Raw genomic sequence first — 7,489 nt, 5'->3', positions numbered from 1 at the left:
TCAGCTATAATTGGATCATGACATCGGCTATGGGGCGAAGATTATACTTTTTTTTAATTTTTGTGTTCATCCCTGAATCCCATCTACATCGGTTTTTGATTGGCCCCAGGGCATTTCCGAGAATGCACTGTCTACTGTAGTTCCCCAAACACTAAAGTATAATGTCATATTGCATAAAAATTCTTCCCGTTTCCCGTTTAACAAAAATGTGCCATCTGATGTTATTTTTTACATACCGACTATCTCAATGGGGGCACTTTTATTTCAAATAACTGTGCAGACACCCGCTGTCTTCCGCGGCAAAATAGCTTAACCATTTATTAGTGCTGTGCATTGCCTGCCCGCTGCTGCTGGCGTCAAAACGAACTCTAGACACTTCGGAACGCAATTCACAGAAATATGCGCACGCATCTTGGGGACTTTCACTATATAACGTAAACATCTCATAACATGTTATTATCTTTGCATGGGTATCAAATGACTAACCTATTTATTTACATATGTTCCCGGTCCCTAATCGACAACGAGAGAACATATTCCTAAACATGTGCGCATCCTCTAAACTTGGAATACCCCACGCATGTGCGAGATCTTCTTCGGGTCTTAAGCAGTTGGCAGCCAGCAGCCTTCAGCGCATTTGACTGAGTGAGAGCAGCGTACTCAGCCAACCATTTTTTTTTTCAGGTAAGTCACTTTGGTGTTAAATGAAAGGAGGTAGCATTAATAAACTTAGAAATGTAGTAGTATGCTGGTAGTTATGAGTCGGTGTGCAATACGTTAAAACATTAATGTTTGCCCGGCCTTGTTAAAGGGCTAGTTCCAACGACTGTATACAATACAGTCTATGGCTAGTTCAGTTAGCTATCATAGCTAGATAGTTGTTAGTTTGTTTCTTTTGTACATGTTTTGGTTTGTATTATTAATATGGATCATGTTTGGAAATTATTGCCGTGTTGTATAGTTTATAACATTTAAAATATGTTATATTTCTTAACTGCATTGTTACCTTCAGCGAGAAACATGACATTTGTTTATCATCACCACACCACTCTACCATGCAGGATTTTTCAGAGGAGTTCAATTTCTTTTTTAACTCCTTCGGAGAGCCTCGGATGCGGAATTTCTTCCACACCATTCTATCTGTTCTGACCCAAATCACATACTGATTGCGGATCTCTATAGACAATGAATGATTTCCTTTAGTTCTCGCAGCCGTATTACCGGACGTAGTGTGCAGTGGGCTTTAGTCTACTTTCAAACGTGTTCTGCGCATGCCCAAATTGGTCGATTGAACAATGTTTGATTTTATTGTTGTTTCATGTTATGCAATATGGTAATATTATATCACAGGATGCTGTTATCTGTGGAGGGTGAAATGTGCCATGGTATAAATGCACCAATAAATATTTACTTTTTCAGATACTGCTAGTAATGACTTTGCCTTTTTTGTCCCTAAACCTTTTTGTCCCTAAACTACCTACTATTTGGCCTAGTTTTTCAGATACTGCTAGTAATGACAACAATTAAAGCGTAATTCAATCAGAAGGTTTGTGCCAATTTCCAAAAAGCAATAACTAAAATATAAAACTACTTCTGTCTGTATGTACAGCAGCATTGTCTCCCAAGATGTTTCTTATATTTAATGTAAAGTGATGTTTTCTTTATTCTCATAACTTTCCTTTTTTTGTCCCTAAACAGTGTATCGTACCACAAGCATTGACCTGATTGTCCAGGGAAACAAGGTAATTTTAAATAATGTGGTTTTTAAAATGACAAATTTAGAAGGGACTCTTTACCATAATGGATGTGTCAATTGTAACAGGACTAAATGTAGCACCTGTCTGGGACCGTTTCAACCACGGCTGCTTGTGAGGAATACAATAACTCTGAAGGCTTAAGTGCAATTACAGCTGGGTCACGGTTACCAAAATCATTGCAGGCTTGAGACAGGGTTCTTGGTGAGTCTTAACCCTTTAGGTGGCAGGTATTTCAAAAAAATGCTGAATGTTGGCATCTAAATTTCAAAAGGCTGTGCCTTGAAAGTGATAACAGATAGAGTAAACTGTAAATGAGAAAAATATTGAGGATGACCCAAAGTTTATGTTGGGATTTGCATATGTGACCCCTCACCGAATCCAGGGACACATGTCGGCCGAAATGAATCCGAGATAATCGCAAAAGAAGCATTTTTTTTTCGAAATTTGTGATTTTTGTTTTTTTCCATCATGTGCAAGTTGAGATCTTGAAGAATGCAATTAGTATTTCAGATAATAGATTGTTTTGTTGGAAAAGCATACATTTTTTGTTGCAAATTGTCTCGTTTTTGTCAGGACTGTAGCCTGCTGGGGGGTGTGGGTAAATTACCATATGGGCCATTCACATGATGATTTAAGTCTTTTTTGTTTTTTTTTTTCCCGCGAATCAGCTGTATGATGCGGGCTGAGCGCATGGCTACTTAACTGCATACAGGCATGTGATTTCACTATGGAATGAGTTACTAAACAGAGCGCAGAGGACCTGACACACCGCGAAGCAAACAGACACACGGTATTTACATTGGAGATGACCATTTCTAGCAAAAAAAACCCCGCAACCTCGTTTTCCAGATTGAATGGAATACTTGAATGATCGGATGATACACGGACCGTTCTAGGACTACATTCCATCAGAGGCATTGGTGTGTGCAAGGCGCCGTTTCTCTTTCTGATGGGGTAAGTTTATTAATCTAAGGCTGTGTGGTTATTTTTGCATGTAACGGAGAGTGTTGTGGTTTGGTTAAGCCTAGGTCACAACCAGACGTACGATTTTTTGGCCGTGTGATTTTTGGCGTTTCCCAAATTGCTGCGTTTTTTTTTTTTTGTTCATGGAGAAAGACGCGCGTTGGCCATAAGTTTGTCTTGCAACCTGAAAAAAACGTAAGTGCCCGTAGAGTTTGTTTGACATGACAAAGAACCTCTGCAGCCAGTCTGCGGCTCGAAAATCAGCACGTCACACGCGCGCTCTCGTGCTTTTCACACGCGCGCTCTCGTGCGTTTCATGCGCGCTCTCCGTGCGTTTCTTGCGTTTTTTGCGTGTAGACCGGCTGTAGGAGCACATACGGCCGGTTGTGACTGAGGCTTTACATGAAACTAGTGTTGTATTAGTTGTGTTATCATCGTGCTATCTTTCTTTCTTACGGTGTGAGTAATTTTTCAACCACAAAACGTTAAAGTATACTTTAGGACTTATTTTTGTACTTCATAATTGTTTTGGGCATACTTTGCATGGAAGGAAAATTGACGTGGTGATCTTTGTTTACATGAAAGTAGTATCGTGCTAGCTAGCAGGGGGTAGGGCTTTCCTTAATGTCATGCAAATGAGCACCATTATGTGCCCTCCCTACACCCAGAGTAGCTGAGATGGAAAACTTTGAGGGTGATTTTCTCCCTTTTCTGTTTTAAGAAGTATACACTTTCAAAAGGCCACACATTCTTCAAATATTGTCAGATCTCCACATGGAAGGCATCATTGGAAAGCTTAGAAACTGTACTTTCTGAATCTGTCAATAACTCAAAATGCCCCCGGGCAGACATGTGTCCCTGGATTCTGTGATCTGCCACATATTGTGATCTCACAGGGTGGTGTCCATCTTGAATTTGGATTTTTTTCATGAAATTCAGAGTATTTTCGATAAATAACTCGATAAAAACTTATTTCATAACATTCACACGCCATCCCAAAACAATACATCGTAAACCAACAGTGTACCTTATGGTTAATATGGTGCCATATAGTGACAAACACTTGTAAATGGTAGGCTTTTGCCTGCAGAGGCCTAAAGTGTAACAATATATCCAGGTGACACTAGATTTTCAGCATATTGTACTTCTCATTGTAAGGAACAGGACACAGGCCTACTTCATACTTATTACACCTGTATTTTGTCTGATGGTAGCCTTTGGGGCAGGTACAGTCAGAGCAAACAACACATACTGGCTGACCATCTGCACTGTATAGCCAGTGACCCTGTAAGTCTTACTAACATTTCTGTAAACTAATGTGCATAGTGATTTGTTTTAGTTATGAGCAAATTCATGAAATTAGTTAGACAAAGGCAAAAATATGGGGCCAAATAATAATTGGTCATCTCTAATCCCCTCTATATCCAACTGGCTCATGAAAGGCCTTTATCCATTATTGGTATTTTCCTCATCACTGTTAAAATACAATTGATGAGCTTGTGCTTTTTTTTGTTTTCTTTGTCTTGCTTATCTATCTAGTATGGCAGGTTCACCCTCATACTGGACACTGAAGCGAAAATCCAAGTCACGCGTTAATCAGCAACTGGCGTCCATTCATTGTAGATTGGCTTCTAGCAGCATTGCTGAGGATGAAGAAATGGCAGAAGATGTCCCTGACATTCCTGTTGATGTTTGTGAATTGGAGGATGGCTTCTCTGACGAGGACATCTCTATGGAGATAGAGGAGGTTGATTCTGATGGCAGTAGCTGGGACAGTGGAGACGGTGATTTAGAGGGAAGTCTTGCAGCTTGGGCAACAGAGGAGTATATTACACAAAGTGCACTAACTAAATTACTAAAAATTCTTAAACTCCATCATCCATCACTCCCAAGTGATGGAAGAACATTGTTAAGGACCTCGCGGTCAGAGTCATTAGTAGACAGGGAGAAAGCCTGTGGGAATTATCACGATTTTGGCATCCTGAAATCAATTAAAACAATTTTAGAAGCATGCAAAGCACAAATTGGTCAATGGTGCATGCATTGAATTGCAAGCTAATGTTGATGGGCTGCCAGTTTTTAAAAGTTCCTCCACTCAATTCTGGCCAATTCTGGGATACCTCAAGAACATACCTCATAAGGACCCTTTTGTAATTGCACTTTTCTGTGGCAGTCAGAAGCCATTACTCAATGAATATCTTGAGGATATTGTGGCAGAAGTTCTGGAATTGGAGAGGGGATTTACATTCCAAGGAGTCAGCATGACGCTCCATCTCTCCTCCATGATATGTGATGCTCCAGCTCGAGCTTTTCTTAAGTGTATCAAAGGCCACACAGGCTACTCAGGTTGTGAGAAATGTACTCAGGAGGGGGAGTATACTAACAACCGGATGACATTCCCCAAAACGGATGCACCTCTGCGGACAGACCAGAGATTCAAAGATATGGTTGATGATGGTCATCATCTTGGAACTTCACCTCTTGCAGTCACTTCTCTGGGCATGGTCAGTGGTTTCCCCCTGGATTACATGCATCTGGTCTGTCTGGGTATAATGAGGCGTCTGCTGTACCTGTGGCTCAGAGGTCCACTGGCTTGCAGACTCTCAGGCGCCCAAGTTAACGTTCTGTATGAGAAACTTGTTAAGGTCAGGGCAAGTGTGCCAGTGGAGTTTGGACAGAAGCCGAGGTCCTTGAAAGAAGTAGACCTTTGGTGTAGGAACCATGTGCCATCTTGTGTCTAAGAACTACAACTCCCAGCCAACTTCCGCGTTGACCTACGTCACGCCTGGGCGGGATCACTTACATCACCTCCTCCATGATCTTCAAAAATGCTTGGAATACTCCATTTTGTTATCTCTGGTGTCTGAACTCAGCGAGGAACAGACCATAAAGAGATGCTCACCATCGGACCGTCCAAAACCACGACTCTTTCTTGCAAGATCCACGCTTCAGCGCGTTTCTCCGTTCTGTTTACCCTTGATCATGGTAGACTCCGGAAACACGCGTGCTTTAACTCAAGCAAGTTATAAACCGGTTTTCAGTTATTCTTTTCAATTATTCTTTTAAGACGTACGCAACTGCGAGGAATAAAAAGCAGTTTACTGTGTTTAGTAAGCAGCTGGACCCTTTCTAAACCCGTGCACGGTGCTTTTGAACAGAGCTCTCCTTCTCATGAGCCACGAAGCCTTTTCAAAGAACCTCTCCTCCCTACAGAAGTTTTTCCAAAGCTCCGGGAAGACTCTGCTTTCTTCAAAATATGAGACTTTTGAAGTAAGACTGGCACTGGGCAATAAGACTAGTTTTAGAAATTATTCACTTAGTGTGAAGTTATATGCAGGAAATGAAGTGTGCACACTGAATTTTAATTTTTATCATTTGTTATTGTTGATTTAAATTGGTTAATCAATAAGTTTTTGCATGTTCTCTCTCTCTCCTTCTTAACACCCTAATTTCATTACTTACCCATATTCTGACCTCATTACGATTTCAGTAAATTGAATAATACTATAGAGCTAGGGGGTGAGCGGTCTGGAAGAGCCTTTTGTCTCCACACTAGGCCTTAAACACGTGGCAAACCCCTCCTCCTCTCCTTTGTTCTCCATCACGAAGTCTGTATCTCAGCTTTAGATAATATCCTGAGTCCTGATTCAATTCAACCTTGATAGCAAATTCTCCTGTACTTACATTTAAAGCCATATATATATATATATATATATATATATATATATATATATATATATATATATATATATATATATACACACACACACACACCACGGATGACCGTTTGAATGTATTTTAATTGTTAACTTTAATTTTAACACACACCCACTAGGCCTTAAACACGTGGAAACCCCTCCTCCTTTCCTTTGTCCAGTTAGCCTACAAAGCTAATCACTTGGAAAGCACATGGTAGCTAGCATTCCCTTTATCTAGTTAGCCTACAAAGCTAAATCTGCTTACACACACACACACACACACACACACACACACACACACACACACACACTGTTCATAGAAGATTTCATTCTGCTGCCATTCAATTATTCAAATTTCTTTTTTTTCTTTTATTTTTACTTTTTATCTTTGTTATAATAAACTCCATTATTATTGGAATTTTGTGTGGTGTCTGTCTGCTGTTTCAATACTTTTGAAGTTGCCCACATCGCAAAAGAACTATTAAGGTGTATATGAATATTGGATGCAGCCTGGTAAGTGATCAAAATTCTGAGTTATATCAAATACTGCTATGATTCACTGGATGATTCACTGGATGATTCATTTGAATGATTCATTTCAAACGATTCAATGAGACTGATTCCATGGTATGATTCAATTCAGTTGAGTCAAATTAAATGATTCAATGGGATTGATTCAATTTAATTATTAAAGATTGATCACTTAACACCAATCTACATACATATAAGCATAATTACACCTACATAAATTGGTGCCCCGTGTGAAGAGATTGGTTTGTCGACTTCTTGAGTATTGTTGCAACAGATAAACTACCAGTTTGATTGAGCAACTGCTAAGGTATATCCCCAGGTGTGTTAAAACAGTTAAGAGGAGTGTGATAACCATATCACAAATTCTAACAACCTATTGATAACTTAGGATAAGAGAACATCTCCAAACAAAACAAACCTTGTTAATTAATTAATTACATAGTTAATATTAATTAATAATAATTGATTAATAATTGACTCATTGATTGATTAATTACCCAATACCCAATCTAAGTAAAATGGCATCCCCTCGTGCCTCCG

The 7,489-nt window shown here is 39.6% G+C and overlaps 1 long non-coding RNA gene across 2 annotated transcripts; it reads left to right on the top strand.

Moving 5' to 3' along the window:
* Positions 1-620: 620 nt before the first annotated feature.
* Positions 621-4,492, top strand: LOC132898941 (uncharacterized). 2 transcript variants are annotated; one of them, XR_009656606.1, is made up of 3 exons: positions 621-684; positions 1,699-1,742; positions 4,344-4,492. It is a non-coding gene; the product is annotated as an uncharacterized LOC132898941 (long non-coding RNA). The 2 variants fall into 2 exon arrangements; XR_009656605.1 differs by lacking the exon at positions 621-684 and adding an exon at positions 1,417-1,546.
* Positions 4,493-7,489: the final 2,997 nt, after the last annotated feature.

This window comes from Neoarius graeffei, chromosome 15 (assembly GCF_027579695.1).
Source record: "Neoarius graeffei isolate fNeoGra1 chromosome 15, fNeoGra1.pri, whole genome shotgun sequence".
In the NCBI taxonomy this organism is placed as follows: Eukaryota; Metazoa; Chordata; class Actinopteri; order Siluriformes; family Ariidae; genus Neoarius; species Neoarius graeffei.
Note: the sequence above shows the minus strand (reverse complement) of the source record. Positions and strands in the feature narration are given on the sequence as shown.